The sequence below is a fragment of the Wolffia australiana genome, chromosome 9 (assembly GCF_029677425.1).
Source record: "Wolffia australiana isolate 7733 chromosome 9, ASM2967742v1".
Classification (NCBI taxonomy): Eukaryota; Viridiplantae; Streptophyta; class Magnoliopsida; order Alismatales; family Araceae; genus Wolffia; species Wolffia australiana.
This window is the reverse complement of record NC_135843.1, coordinates 13,843,634-13,860,450: the sequence shown is the minus strand read 5'-3', so window position 1 is coordinate 13,860,450 and position 16,817 is coordinate 13,843,634. Positions and strand designations below refer to the sequence as shown.

At 42.0% G+C, this 16,817-nt stretch overlaps 1 non-coding gene across 1 annotated transcript; it reads left to right on the top strand.

Annotated features, from left to right (window-relative positions):
- The first annotated feature begins 13,088 nt into the window (after positions 1-13,088).
- Positions 13,089-13,207, top strand: LOC144708164 (5S ribosomal RNA). The gene has a single exon (XR_013582703.1). It is a non-coding gene; the product is annotated as a 5S ribosomal RNA (ribosomal RNA).
- Positions 13,208-16,817: the final 3,610 nt, after the last annotated feature.

Sequence of the window (16,817 nt, the reverse complement as noted above, 5' to 3'; positions counted from 1 at the left end):
AAACTGATACAAACATCGTTAAGTTGATAACAATATTAAATTCTATTTTGTCTAGATAGCCGCTGTTCGACAGCGTTAGGTAACTATCATCAGTGTTGAATGACTAAAATTTATAATTTATAATCTAAAAATAATGCTAAAAATTGAAATTGGTAATATCGTTAATAAATATATTACAGTAACATTATCAACTCATGATGTATGATAAAGTTAAAATCAGTGTGATAACTGTGTATTTTATTTAAGACTGGATTTATTAATATGTATAAAACATTCAATGAAGGTAATAAGTTAAAGGGATACTTTGGGGTGTACATATGAAATGTTTAAGATAAAATGAAACACAAGGAGAAGACTAGGATGGAAGAAATGAAGAACTAGAATGAAGAGATATTTTGAAGAGTGTAAACGATGAACTGTTTTTTCCAAGAGAGTTGAATGAAACTAGAATCCGGGGACGGTGGGATCATCCATTGCCATGTATGTTTGCCTTGTTTAACGGGTCAAATATTGGGAATGCAACGCTGAGGACTTGATGTTGGAAAGAGGCAAGCATTGCCATCCAGAAGTTTTAAGGGCTAAAAAATATGGTATCAACTAAGGTGAACGGAGTATGTGCCAATTTCATGGGGAAGGGGGCCTCCATAGCTTACCATGTTGTGGTGCTTGATCATGAAGTCCGCTAGAGCCAGCTATGGGAGGCCTACAAGGAGGCGTTTGGTACTCCTTTGGATCTGAGCCAGATAAGTGCCTTCTCTTGTGAGGAGAACAGCCTAACTTTGTCCACGCTTGGTACATTGTTCATTGCTTCAGTATTATCATCGTTGTCGTTGACTTTCTCAGAATCTGAACTTAACACTATTACACTTGATTCTTGGGGTTGTTTTGCCAGTCACTATACAAGGAGTCACACACTTTGGCATGGTATGAGTTGAGGTGTGGCCAATGCTTCCTCTGACGGTTGCATGATATCGTGAGCACCTCGAGGCTAGCCATCAAGACTGGCTAAAATATACTCTTGATAAACAAGTTGTCATTCGATTAACTTGAATGTGATAGATGAGGAGACTACTTAGTTCTCTCCTTTGTATCCAATATGATTTCCACCAAAACCTCTATGAGGATCAAATCCATAGATTCCCAGATGCTTCTCGTATAGCTCTTGAACAGAGAGGACGTAAAAATGACACTACCAATCAGCATTGATCTAATGAATGGCTATACATAATAGGCCGCAACCATTCTGTACTGTTCACCCATAGGTGTGACTGACACCCAATCAACCTTGGATATCATCCTCTTGATCTCCACTTTTATCATATAGCTTAATTGTCCTCGATTTGAAGACGCGTGCACTAGGAAGGTCCATTTAATTTTTTGTCGCATATCTCCATGTTTCCTTCCACACAGCTTATTCTACAGAACCCCATAACAAATTGGCGCAACAAAAAAACGACTAATGATGTCCTTTGTTTTCTCAATTATTCGACTCCTCCACAGTCGCCTATAGTGAAAAGTCTTGGAGTCCCATCATCCAATATCTCCTTTAAACATTGTTTTGTGGTCGCAGCGCCCTTCAGCACATCATGTTCTTTAGGGTGGATGAATTTGAAGTGCGGCCAAAAGACATTTGTACTACTGTCTGATGGTTTCTTCACTTGGATGATCTTTGTCGCATTCTTGGGGTGAAAATTTTCACTCATACATGTAATCCCTGATGAGTGGAAATATTTGAATATTGGGAAGCTTTTCGAATGCCTAAGGATATCTGAAAGCTCACATGCCTTGTCTCTTGAAACTTCCACTGCTAATTCCTCCACCGTTTCGGGGTAATGCCCTTTTCGCTGTCTACATGATAACCCTCAAAGTGAACAATAAACACTAAACATATTACGATGAATACAAAGATGGATCATGAGATGAAACAAAAAAATGATGTACAATTAAAAACAGTAAAAAAAACAAGATAATTATAAGAGAAAACAATATTTCTAAATGTTTAAAATACAAATTTGAATTAAGACAATATTTAGAAGACATATAATCTAAAAAAAAATTTAGAAATAACATAACAAATAAAGATTTTTGATATCATTTTATTCTTCTACATCATTTTATTAGAGGCAATTCGAGTTCTCAGATATTCATAGAAATGAGATGCTTTGTAGCAATCTTGATTTTACAACAAGAATGATAATATGGATTGAGATGTAATGATTCATTTGTACAATAAAGTCACTTTTATCATAGAATGACTTCATTAGTAAGCGATGCTTATATATGATAAGATCCCCTTCATTATTTTAAAAAGAAAATTAAAAATTGAGGCTTTATAACTGGTGTTGTTGCTGCCCTCCCCCAATCGACCATCCCTCCCAACCTGGTCACCCTTAGCTATCGCAACCACTACCGTTCGTTTGCTGCTACTACTACTTGTTTGCTGCTCATCTTCCTATTGGGTTCGGTGCCTTGGTTCGTCCATGGAAAACACGTTTCCATGGATGCGGAAGCGTAGTAGATCGATTGTAAATTGATCTTTAAAACAAAAAATTGAAAGTACATTTGGGGGAACTCGTTCCACCCTTGACTTTGCCGCTCCGAGATCGTTCTGAAGCCATTCACTCGTCTGACCTCTAGAAGTATCCACGCGATCACTTGGCGCTTGGATCTCCACATCTTCTTTTTCAAATCTTCTTGAAAATCTAGAAGATCTCCTCACCATGAAGACAATCTTACTTGGATGAGTGGAGAAGAGAGTGGAAAAAGGGAGAGGCTCTCAAATAAGGCTTGCATGGGTGCTTAAAATGAGACCCCTTTCACTCATTATATTTCACTTAAGTTTTTTCTAAAAAACCCTACGAAGTAAAATATATCCATCAATGCCCTTATAACCTTGTGCATGTGACCCTCTAGGCCCATGTATCATTCTAGTTAATAACTTTAGTGGCCCAATACCATTTATTGACCAACCTTATTAATTAACTATATCAACATATAGATCAATTAAATAAGGATCGATTTAACCCAATCGATTGGTTAAGTTTCTAGCTTGTGGGGTGCCAAGCTACACCTCATGCTCTAGAAGATACCGAGTAGTTTCGAACTCTCTCATGGAACCTTTACCGTCATCGGTTACCGTATATGTATAATCCATCATCTGCACGACTCTTGAACGACTTATGGTATGGTTTATCGTCAAACCTTAATCTGTCATTCGATTAGTACTAATGCGTAACGGGGATCATTAGATAACACCTTCTCCAATATCCTCACCATCCTAGCCAGGGATTTTCCTGCATCTTCTTACTCGAGTCAATCACCTCTTATACCAAGGTGGATGATCCCATTTTTATCACTCAATCATCTCCGTAAGCTTCTTACTACATCTGATCAATAACTTATTTGAATCCCATGATTAGAGGCTCATAAGTCATAGTCAAAACGTAGTCGTCCACTCATGCGATGTCCTTGGTGTCTCACGTCAGTGGAACACTTATAAAACCGCGACTTGAATCAATCTGATTGATGTTTAGGTATAATACCATCCATGGATTCATACAGATCAATTCAGTGAACTCTTTCTCCAAAGAGCACCCACTATCTATCCTTAGTGTCGCCACACTAACAGCTACAAGATTAGCTATACTTATTGTATAAGTAGGATCAGCTAGTGCTATTCTATACGGATACTTCGATGTGCATCTCGATGTTCCATCAAATAAGATTATTTAGAATACATGTTTAAAGACTAGTGATCACTGTATTATGATCTCATCATAATTTCACTAAGTCATTGCACATATTCATGGACTTCATTATAAACATCACATGGAATAATAATGAACACAAATATTTTTTTCAATGAACTTAAATAAACATGGTAGTGTGATTGGCTTGACGGCCACATAGTATCCATCAATCTCCCACTTGGACTAAAGCCAATCACCCTTGTTCAGCAATCCCATTGTTCGGTAGTGACGCTCAAAGACTTTATGAGTTAATTGCTTAGTGGGTCTGCTATGTTGTCAGTTGATGGAACTCTTTCCATCACAATATCTCCTCATGAAATGATCTCCCTAATCAAGTGAAATCACCTTAGAATGTGATTTGGCTTTTGATGAGACCCTGGCTCTTTTGCTTGTGCTATTGCACCATTATTGTCTCACAACAACGGAATAGGTTCTAAGATGGAAGGAACAACGCTAAGTTCTGTGATGAATTTCTTCAACCAAACTACTTCCTTGGTGGCCTCGGTTGCTGCTATGTACTTAGCTTCCATCGTCGAGTCTGCCATAGTACTCTGCTTGGAACTCTTCCAAGATATCGCACCTCCGTTCAATGTGAATAGGAATCTAGATGTAGATCTGCTATCGTCTGGATCCGACTGGAAACTTGAGTCAGTGTAACCATGGAGCTTCAGCTCCTCTCCTCCATAAGTCAGAAATAAATCCTTAGTCTTCTCAAGTACTTTACTGCTACCCAGTTTTCGTCTCCTTGGTCTGCCTGAAATCTGCTCATAATACTTATAGCAAAGGCACCATCATGCTTAGTACATAGCATCACATACATGATGGATCCAATAGCCAAAGCATATGGAACTTTAGACATCATCACTCTATCTTCAGCAGTCTTAGGTGAGTGCTCCCTAGATATTTTAACTCCATGTCTCATCAGTGTGAGATCTCTCTTAGAGTTCTCCATGCCAAACCTTTTGACAATGGTGTCTATGTACATAGATTGGGACAATCCTAGCAACCTCCTCGATCCATCTCTATAGATACATATTCCCAATATGTTGGTTGCCTCTCCCAAATCTTTCATGGAGAAGTTCTTGGATAATCATGCCTTTATTAATGACAACATTCCTACATCATTCCCAATGAGTAGAATATCATCCACTTATAAAATTACGAAAGTGATTATGCTCCCACTGGTTTTCTTGTATACACATGGTTCATCTTCATTCTTAATGAAGTCGTAAGATCTGATAGCCTCATCAAATCCGAGATTCCAGCTCCTCGAAGCTTGCTTTAATCCATAAATGAATATTTGGAACTTGCACACTTTATATGGAAATTCCTTGGGTTCATAACCCTTGGGTTGTATCATATACACCTCTTCCTCAAAGTTTCCATTGAGGAAAGTGATCTTGACATCCATTTGTCAGATTTTGTAGTCGTGGTGTGCAGATATGGCGAGAAGAATTCTGATTGACTTTATCATGGCACCTGGCAAAAATGTTTCGTCATGTCAACTCCTTGCCTTTGACGATAACCTTTTGCAACAAGTCTTGCCTTGTATGCGTCAACTTGTCCATCTGCACCGATATTTTTCTTAAAGATCCACTTACACCTAATAGGTGCTATACCTTTGGGAGGGTCAACCAAGTACCATACTTGATTTTGGTGCATGGAGTAGATTTCAGAATCCATCGCTTCTCACCATCTTTGAGAGTCAGAATCTCGAACTGCCTCGTTGTGGGTCAGAGGATCATCATCCTTAAGATGCAGTGTCTCAACTTCACCTGATGCAATATGTATGATATAGCAATCAAGTTGTCCCACCACTCTTCCTGACTTACGTGGCCCTAATGTATTTGACTGAACATGTTCATGAAATGAGCGCTCATATGATGAGCTAGTATTTGTGTCTTGATTTGGAATTTCTTCCAAAACTACTTTACTCCCACTATCTTCTCTTAGAAGATATTCATCCTCTAGGAAGACGACCCTCTTTGAAACAAAAATGGTTTGTTCCTCGGGCCAGTAAAAGTAGTATCCATGTGTCTCTTTTGGATATCCCACAAATCTACATAGCTCAGTTCTGGGTTCCAACTTTCCTAGATCATGCCTCTTCACGCGGGCAGGACATCCCAATACTCTAGCATACATAAAATTTGGTCTTCTCCCTCTCCATAGCTCATATGGTGTGGAAGTTACCAACTTGCTAGGTAATGTGTTCATATATGCGCTGCTGTTTCAAGCGCATATCCCTAGCAGAACGCTAGTAGTTTCGAGAAGCTCATCATAGATCTTACCATGTCTAACAAGGTTTGATTTATCCTTTTTGACACCCCATTCATTTCTGGTGTATATGGAGGTGTCAACTGAGTCAGGATATCCATCATCCTTCATGTATTGAGTGAACTCTGTACTTTAGTATTCTCCACCTCGATCCGATTGAAGTGTTTTAATACTCTTTCCAGATTCTTTCTCTACTTTTTCTTAAATTCCTTGAATTTCTCAAGGGCTTCGGATTTATACTTCATTATGGACAGGCATAGGACCACATACATTAGAATGTACAAGTTCCAGGATGCCCTTGGCATGCTCACCATTCCCTGAGAATGGTGATTTGGTTAACTTACCCACAATGCAAGATTCACAAGTTGCGTATGATTCAAAATCAAACGAACCCAAGTATGCATCCTTATGCAACTTTAGTAATCTTCCATTTCCAACATGCCTAAGCCGGCAGTGCCATAAATAGGCTGTGTTCACCGATTGTTTACTCTTCTTAAGAGAAACATCTACTTGGAGATTATACGAAGAAACATCCATCAAGTACAACCTATTGACCAATGGTGCTGATGCAACCAATTTATTCTGAAAAAAAACAGACCAACATTTGTTCATAATGGTCACGGTGTACCCGAGTCTATCCAAACATGAAACATATACGATGTTCTTTATTATTTTAGGAACATAATAGCAGTCTTCTAAAGACAAGAAATCTCCATATGGAAGCTTGAGGTTCACTGTCCCCACAGTCAGAGTAGTAACTCTTGTGCAATTCTCCACTCTCAGCTCCACCTCACCTTTGCTAAGCTTTCTTCTACTTGTTAGCACCTGCAAGTCATTGCAGATATGAGAAGCACGTCCAATATCCAATACCCATGATGATGAATCTCTACAAGACAAGTATCTATCACATAGATACCTGAAGCATCGCCATGCTTCTTTTGAGGTATCTCATTGAGGTACTTCTTGCAATTCCTCTTCTAGAGGCCCTTTGTTCCGCAATGGAAGCACATGATTTCTTGCCGTTGTCCTTCTTTGTTGATGGTGCTTTCACTTGCTTTTTCCCTTTGTGTCGTCTTGAGGCAGACATTGCCTTTCCCTTCTTGTTGGTCCTACCAACAAAGATAACTTGGAGGTTGTCCTTCTGATGGTTTCCCTTGGTAGTGATAAGCATGTTAAGAAGCTCCGAAAGACTCGTCTGAATTTTGTTCATGTTAAAGTTAACAATGAACGGGGAGAATGAATCAGGTAAGGATTGAAGAATAAGGTCTGTGCTCATCTCAATAGGGAGTTCGACTCCTAGCACCTCCAACCTTTCTATCCACTCAATCATCTTTAGTGCATGAGTTTGTACCGAAGACAATTCGATCATGGAGCCCTGAATCCTAGGCAATCAACTCTAACGAGACCTAAGGTCATACTGACCCCACCGTCAGGGTGCCAAGTATGGATTCCTAAATCCATCTTAGAACCTTTTAATATATTATCACCTAAGGCATTATGGATCCCTAAATCCATACTAGATCCACTTTTTTGAATCCCTTGAACTTTCATATTTTATCTTTATTTTATTTTCTTGTTATTTTTAGTGTGTTGTGCATTTTGCTCGTATTGTTTTTTGTTTTGTTTCAGGAATGAGCCTTGTATCCACAACTCTCATGGATAGGATCAGCAAATGCAGCCATGACTTATTCAGGAATTTTATATATATCATCTCAACGGCGAGCCACAATGTGCATCCCCACTGTCTGCCATTCTTTCCCTCAACTTTTCTTTTGGGTTATTTGTTCAGTATTACATTGAGGTCCATGCATGTTTTAGTAGGGGGAAGCTAGTTCATTTTAAATGAAAAACTGTGATTTATGCATTTAATTTTGAGGAATATTATATGAATTGAACCTGCTTATAACCATAATTAACATGCCTATACATGAATCAAAAATTTTCATCCATGGGTTTGGGAATAGAGAAGTAAGCTCTTAAAGTGGATCAAGAGCATGTTAGAGGTGGAACATTCTGTTTTGAGTAATGTGGGTTCAATTTCAATTTGGGGAGGGTGTCTAGTGGGTGATTAGATGATGGAAAGTCTAAGGGTAGAAGTTCTATGCTCCAAAGGTAGAGTGATGAGTGAGTTGAGGTTCCCCATTCCATCATCTCGAAGTAACCGATCCCACTTATGTATTTTGTCTCGCCATTAGCCTACTCTTATTTCAAGTTATGAGTCATTCTCCAAGTCCTATGCACAGAATACATCGTCTTCCACTACCTCATTTTTTCCACACATTTCACATTCTACCAGTCATCACCTTACTTCCTCTACCGAGGTTATACCTATCTCCCAAGTACGTCTATCTTATTTTCCACAGTATCACTCTAATATCGCCTCCTCGCCTCTTCTGTTGTCCATGATTCACTCTGCATTATCTCAATCTTATTCTTCTGTCCATTCTCTTTTGAACAATATGATTGTTATGTCACTCATGCTAGTTGTGATAAGATGTTTAGAAACCATTTAGAGGATGGAAGGCTGATGTAATACAAAGGGCGCCGGGATCGAACGGCTCGTATTACGTCACAGTAAAGGTGATTAGTAGAATCGATAAGTTTGTTAGATGAGATGAATAGCCATGAGAAAACCCTCGGTGAGCAATAAGAGATGACTACGAATGAGGATGGATGGCTGATATCGTCCAATAAGAGAGATATTTATCAGATTAAACTCCCAATGACCCTTCGAGACCAAATACAACGTCTACGAGTGAGGGGCGTTTGACGGCCCTGAGTTGTCCCAAGTCTAAGGATTAACGAGTAATCTCTTACCGCAAAGAAATCCTATCACTCGACAAGTGGCTATTCTAGCAATTTTAGTTTTAATCCAAGGTAGAGGAATCAATAGTGGAAGACGACACTGCAACAGATAATGCTACTGAAAATACGATGGGGAAGACGAAAAGACACTGCAAAATTCTTGATGGAGTCCACAGTAGGAAATGATGTCTCGACGAAGCCAAAGGCTATGGGAGATTTCGTTGATGGCGAGAAAACAACGGAGAGAAGCCAGTGTGCTGATGGTCGCCTCGGCACGAAACGGTGGAGAGCGGAGCGGCCCTGAATTCCAGTGCATGTGCAGTGGGCGAGGCGCGGGTGCCCAAAGGTGCCGACGCACATCGCTGCAAATGCGGGGAGCGTGTAGCGGCGCGCGCAATGTGGGTCGCGCGGCGCGCGCACGCGGGGCAAGAGCGCGCGGACATGCAGGTACCGACGTTGGCATAGGCAGCGTAGCAGGGGCGGAGGATGGGTTCTTGGCTTGTAACCAACCCAAGAACTCCTCCGGATGGTGGCTGGCATCGATTCTTGGAGCTTCTTGTGCGGTAGTTGATCAAGAACGCCAAGAAGGTGGCGGTTCCTTGAAATCTTGGTGGTTCTTGTGCGGTAGTTAATCAAGAACACCAAGAAGGTGGCAGTTTCTTGAAATCTTGGCGGTTCCTGTGCGGTAGTTGATCAAGAACACCAAGAAGGTGGCGGTTTCTTGAAATCTTGGTGGTTCTTGTGCGGTAGTTGACCAAGAACGCCAAGAAGGTGGCAGTTTCTTGAAATCTTAGAGGTTCCTTGTAGCAGGAGCGATGGATCTTGGCGGATGACGACGACGGCACGTCCTCGGAGTAGTCTCGACGAGAAAATGCTAGCGACGGCACCCCAATGTTGGCCCTTCTTGAATCTTCAAGACAACCTCAGAGTGGTCTCGACGAGGAAGCCTTAATGCTCCAAGAGAGGACGATTCATGAATCTTTAACCCTTGGCCTCGGAGTAGTCTCGACGAGGACGGTTGAACACGACGTCAAGGAGTAGTCTCGACGTGAAGGCGCAGGCTCTAATCCACGGAGTAGTCTCAACGTGGAGCGAGAATAACCACTTCTCTCTACACTCTAATTCCTACCTCTCTAACACTAAGATAGAACTAAGAGACAACCTTTCAATTTCAACAATGCCTGTTTTCACTTGGGCATGCTATCCCCTTATATACTTAGGATAGGTGCCAAGTGAGGTCGTGGAGAGGACGAACCATCGTGAGATGTGGTTCGGCCTCTCTTCAACGGTTACAACCCAAAGGAAAAACATAACATGGATGGGGCCCAAAACACCGGCCCAGTCTGTAAAATCCAAGAACGAAAATTACAACAAGACAAAGCAAATAAAATACAAAGATAGAGGATGCTTACGCGGAGTACTTAAACCCCTTGTGGCGAGCATCAGCACGAGCAGCCCGGCGTGGTTGGACTCGTCTCGTCCCGGCGTCGGTTGGATGGTCCCCCATCAAAGGTGTTTTATTTTTGTCATGCCCGTCTTCTATAAAAACATGAAAAAAGAAGAAGAAGAAGAAGAAAGAAAAAATGTACATGTGAATTGAAAAAAAAGAAGAGAAAAGGGGTTTTGACTTGTGCAAATTTCTTATGTCAATATTCCATTCATGGTCATATTGTTCTACATGTATGTATCATCTCATATTGGTCCCATCTTTTCTATCTCCCCCACTTCTAAAATCTTGGGAGTAGGTTATCTTAGGTAGCAGCCCCTCCCTTTGACCATAAATTCATCCCATCATCCCATTGTTAACACCTACTCCACACCCTTCATGATATTTCCATCTCTCGTATCACAATCCCAACAATTCTGCCATATATTCTTCTTGTTATCTTCCATATTCTGTGCTCAACAGGAGGAAATTGGCTTCTTCTATTCTTGGATAGAAGGAGAGATAATGGAGAGACAAGTACTAGGTGGCCGCCACCCTGGGGGAGAGTGATCTTGCTTGCATCATATGAGTGAAGTGAGATTACCTTAAGAGTATAGCATCATACCTAGCGACAAGTACACTCCCTTTTCATCTACTTAGGCATCCAAACCAAGGATAAACGAATCCCACATTCCTGAAAAGGTTGAAGCTCAAATTGTCACTTTATGTTTCTTCTCAGCTGGTGATTGATATGTCTACCACTTCCACACTTTTTTTATTTCACTTACACGATGAAAAACCAAAATTTTGGCAAACTACTTAGATGTTGCTAAGGGACTAGCAATGTTTAAGTAGGGGGCTATATGATAACACCCTAAATTCGGCCTTAATTTTAAGCAATTAGCACACTTTTATGCATTTAAAGAGTTTTAAATGGGGTTGTTATCATATATTTAATGTAATTAATGTTTCCACGTGATTTCTGATTTTCCCCCAATTTTCTGTTAATTTTATGAATTTTCTGGGATTTATTTAAGCTTAAAATAATTTTGTTTAAACAAAAATGGCAAGTTTAAAATCTAATTTTGACGCTAATGTGTGGAGATTAATTACTTTGTTTTCTAGAATTTTATTAGATTTTTTGTAATTTATTCGAGGAAGAAATGGACTTTTAAAGAGGAAAATGATATATTTATAAGGGGCAAATGAGTTTCATAGTAATTTTTAAACTCCTAGGGGCTTTTCGTGAACTTGTGATGCAATTATACCCCTAAAAACAGCTCTCGGTCGTTTTGGCAGGGGCATAGATACGATTATGAAAAGTTTGCAGGGATTTAATTGCAATTTCTCATGGTATTTTTTATGATTTCAGGAAAAATTCGGAGGAGAGAAAGTGCAGAAGGGCATATACACAATTACTTTTGGGTGGCGTCAAGCGGCAAATAGCTATTAAGAAAGGACGTAAATGCAAAATCACAGAGAGTGTTTTTGGGCGAGCTACGTGGCCTTAACTCGGCCGTCAGATGAGAATCCGACGGTGCTTGATGAGGGGGGCCACCGGGCTGTAAGTTCACCTCCCGCGCGGCGCATACAATGTGCACACACAGGCAGTGACGTGGCAGTTTGCTACTTGCCACCGCTGCGAAAAAACGCACATTAAGTACATTTTAAATGTATAATGTCCATTTTTCTGATATTTTCTTTTTGTGTTTATTTTCGCCAGGGGGTACATGGCGATTCAGAGATCAAACCCGAAAAAAGAAATTCAAACTGCGCCAGCCAATCGAAATCCGACACATCATTGCGTGTGAAAGAAAGAAAGAAATAAATAAATGGATTTAAATCGAATGACTAAAATTAGTTTAAATTCATTTATTCATAACTTTTGATCCTGAAGTCTGACTGAGATGGTTGTTTTATGGATTTGCTCGTCTTGCCCTCCTATTTCTATCGTATAGTTGGATCAGTCAGATCAAGCCTAAATTGATAGATAAAAATTAATTACTAAATAGGGGTGAAATGGTAATTTTTACCATGTAACATAAGTATAAAATCTGAATTTCAAGAGGAGAAGCTCATTCTAGATGGTGCTCTATCACATCTACAAGACAGAGAGGAGCTCCAGCTTGGATCAACGTGTTTGGTACCTTTTTCTTCCTTGTATTTGATTTTTGGTGTATTTGGATGATGTTTAAGTTAAATTCCTTTATCCTTCTTCTTGATCTTGTTTGAACTTCTAAATCACTAGGCTTGAGCAAAATGTATAAGCCCTTACTGAGATTGAGAGTAGAGATTGAGAAATCTACCTAGCTATTCCAAGTGCACACAAAAAAAACTATTAAAAACAGATTTACTTTTTAGGAGATTAAATTACCCCTTTTACTATCTAATAGTGTAGTTATTTCTGAATTATCAAACCTACGAAACACCCCAAAACACAATCAAATCCCTCTAATTGACTATTTTGATCCTTTAAATTGGATCGAATAATTCAATTTAGAACCCATATTTCTTCTATTCATCTCATCTCTCCTACCTCCCTTTCTAAATTCCTCATTTAGTTAGGGTGCTTTGATCTTCATTGAAGATCAAATTAACTTTAATTAGTGTCAAATTAGTCAAGTAGATCATCAATTGAAATAACTTGCTAGCTTCCCTTGGACGATACCCTTTACTTATCACTACATATGTTAAGTAGGGCTTTGATAAATTTTATTGTATAGGCTGAAATTGACAAGGATGAAAATTTAGTAAAATTCATCCGTATTTTTGGCTTATCACCTGGCGTGGATTGGGTGCGCACGAACAAATAGGATGGGGGCGCATTGCATATCTGGTGCAATCATACCAGCACTAATGCACTGGATCACATCAGAACTCCGAAGTCAAGCGTGCTTGGGCGAGAGCAGTACTAGGATGGGTGACCTCTTGGGAAGTCCATGTGTTGCACCCCCCTTTTGCTCCCTCCCCTCCCTTTTTTGTTTGTGGATCGTGTTGCAATGAAGAGAACAGACAAGGGGCCATGCAATGAAGAGAGTTAAAAGTAGCGCAGTGGCGTTCCGTCGAGTTCAACCCTTTCACATGTGTCCGTAGAGAACTCGCTTCTTGTCCACAAAAGAACATTTCAATCCGAATCAAAATGGAGGTCAACACCCTAATGGTTAGAATTCACCCGCGTACGACGGACGTGTCCCATAAAAGTGTGCAATTGAAATCTCAGAAAATCAAATCTCGCATAAGCGTAGCGGGCAATAGGCTGAGAGATGCAAGACAAACTATTAACCGGATGAAAAATTCAAGGACTACACCATCTCCCATGGAATTTAAATTTCATGACAGTAAGATGGGAGTAAAGCTGGATTGATACCGCCGACGCCGACGAGAAAATGATAAAATGAACGTAGAGGTTACGAGCACAGATAGCTGCGACCTAAGCTCAAATAATAGAGCAAGTGGCCTTCCAAACGAAATCACAATGCTAGACGAAGCGCTCAACAAGAGAAAGATGGCGTCCCTTTCCTTTCCCCTCCCTTACCCCATTCCCTTGGTTCCGCTGACTTCGTCACGGGGCCCGGCGACATCAGCATCCCCCTTGCCTGGAGAGGGAGGAGAGAGAGAGAGAGAGAGAGAGAGAGAGAGAGAGAGAGAGAGAGAGAGAGAGAGAGAGAGAGAGAGAGAGAGAGAGAGAGAGAGAGAGAGAGAGAGAGAGCACATCCTCGCTTCCTCTCCCTCTCACACGATATGCAATCGCAAATGGGGGGGAGACATTAGGGCGCGCGACCAGAGGTGTCATCCAGATTTTGCAAAAGGGCTGAGGATGGAAGATAAACAGGCTTGAATGTAGAGGGATTGGCGACTAAACATGGGAGGGGCGACATTTTGGCATCGATGGATGAAGGGGAGCCCACGATCTCTCTCCCTTTCATCCGACTCTTTTGTTGTCAATTTTTTTTCGACTTTCAGATCTCTAAATCATATAACTATGGGGACAACGGGACAAGTCCTAGTTGTGATTCTGATGGAAACTATGTGTGTGAAACTCACAAAAAAGACTTATTGGTGGCGTGGACGCCAATGCTTCGACAGCAGATGCGCCGTCGCCATCAACCGAAGTCAACATCTCCACCACGGACATAACGACGCAGTCAACCGAAGTCAACACCTCTGCCACAAACACACCACAACCGTCGTCACGCACATCTCCACCCATGCACGTCCCTACGCGCGTCATGACACGTCGCTAGAGGCAGATCAACAACTGTCCTTTGGCGTGACACGAAGCACGTCCTTCGTCTTTAATTTTCTCATCTTTAATTTATCGTCCTTTTCTCTTTTCCTCCAAGGCCTATATATAGGCCATTTCTTTCAAGAAACAGTTAGGCAGTCATAATTTCAAGAATTGAGTTTTGTTTAACTCTTCTTGGAGGACTGCCCAGCCTCCCCTATCCCTCCTAACCCTAGCCGTCGCGTTGCTGGTCTGCCTCTTCTCCTCCTTCCTCTTCTCTTCTCTCTCTCTCTCTCCCTCCCTCTCTCTTTCTCTCTCTCGCCTGTCCAAAGCATCCATCCAAGGCCGCCCAGGCCGCCCCAGCCAGGGTCGCCCAAGGGTAGCCCTAGGCCGCCCCAGGACGCCCATGTTAGGGCTGCCCAAGGACAACCCCAGGCTGCCCCAACTGGGCAGCCCAAGGTCGCCCCAGGCCGCCCATCCAGGGCCGCCCGAGGCCAGCCCTAGACCGCCCCAGCCAGGGCCGCCCGAGGCCAGCCCCAGACCGCAACAACAGGGCAGCCCAAGGCTGCCCAGGCCTCCCCAACCAGGGCCGGCCAAGGCCAGCCCCAGGCCACCACAACAGGGCAGCCTAAGGCCGCCTAGGCCGCCCCAGCCAGGGCCGCCCAAGGCCAGCCCCAGGCCGCCTCAACTGGGCAGCCCAAGGCCGCCCTGGCCGCCCCTGCTTGGGCCGCCCAAGGCCAGCCCCAGGCTGCCACAATAGGGTAGCCCAAGGCCGCCCAGACCGCCCCAGCCAGGACCGCCCAAGGCCAGCCCTAGGCTGCCACAACAGGGCAGCCCAAGGCCGCCCAAGCCGCCCCGCCAGGGCCGCCCAAGGCAACCCCAGGCCACCCCACAAGCTTCCTGCCAGGGCAGCTTAAGGGCCGCCCCTACGGCCGCCGAGACGCCCGGCTAGACATCCAGCTCCGCCTCGCCGTGTCTGCACCCGTCCGTCCCACTCTCCACCAGGGCCGTTCAACGCCCGGAACATCCAGACCCCATCGTCCAGTGGGCCTCTCAACGCCTGGACTCGCCCAACCTCATCACGATCAGAATTTCCCGCATCCTCTTCACGCACTACGGTGCTGAGGTACGCCTAAACTCTTTGGTGTCGAAGTGTTCTCCGTTCAATATTTTCTCGAGAAGTTTCCACCGCCATCAGAATTAGATTTGGTTTGGATTTCCCACTTCCTCTCTCTCTTTCTCGAGTGTTTCTTCGCGACGTGATTTTGGGTGTTGATTTCGGTGCTTAGGCATCGTCGCGGTGGGGGAAGACAGTACTCCCCCCCTCGAAAAGGGTCGGAGCTGCACCACCAGATTTTCATCGGTTTTAAGTCCGAATCCGATTGTGTGAATTTCTGTGGGCTGTTTTATCCCTCCATTATCTGATCCATCCTTTATCGTTCATCCATCCGTAGCCAGCCCGTTAATCTAGTCGTCCCTTCCCTAGTCATCCTACGCATTCCTTAATCCAGTCGCCCATTCCTGAGCCGTCCTATGTCACTTATAAGATGTGAAAAACTGCAATTCTGCAGATTCTAAATGGGTATGAACTAATGAATTTTTTGAACTAATCTCCATCCAATTTACAAATCAGATTGGCAAGCGAATGTAATGGAAATTCCAGAGTAAAAGATTCGAACAAGTCTTTGGCTTCCTTTATTCCACTCTTTCTCGAGTATCATTCTCTGCATAAGAAAATAAAAATATTTGCCATAATTGTGGAATAAAATTGAGTGCATATTTCTAGTAACAATCAAGTCCTAGTTATGGAGCCTCATCAGGAATTTCAACATGAAGAGAGGTTTCATGACCACAGAGAAATATGTAAAACATTTTAGATTTGTTGTTGAACCACTTGAATCTCCTGGACAGAAAATGAATTATTTATTATTTTCAGTTTCTTGCAAGGAATCGTTTCAAACTATGTTCATCATGGTATGCATCAACACCAAAATAAATCATCTTACATGGTGCTACACTTCATTTACTGCTTTTATTAAATGTTATAAGTAATTGTAATATTCATCAATTAGATGCATCAAATGCATTCTCATGTGGTGATTTGAAGCAAACTATCTGTATGGCTAAACCACCAGGTTTTCAAGATAAAATATATCCTAAACATGTATGTCACCTCAAGAAGTCAGTTTATGGACTCAAGCAATCTCCTGAAGCTTGGTTCATGAAGTTAACTACTTGTCTTTTGATTACTGGCTTTATTTGATAAAAAAACACATATATCTTTATTTTTAAAACTTCAGCATGATCCCATGTTTATTTTAATATATGTAGATGATAT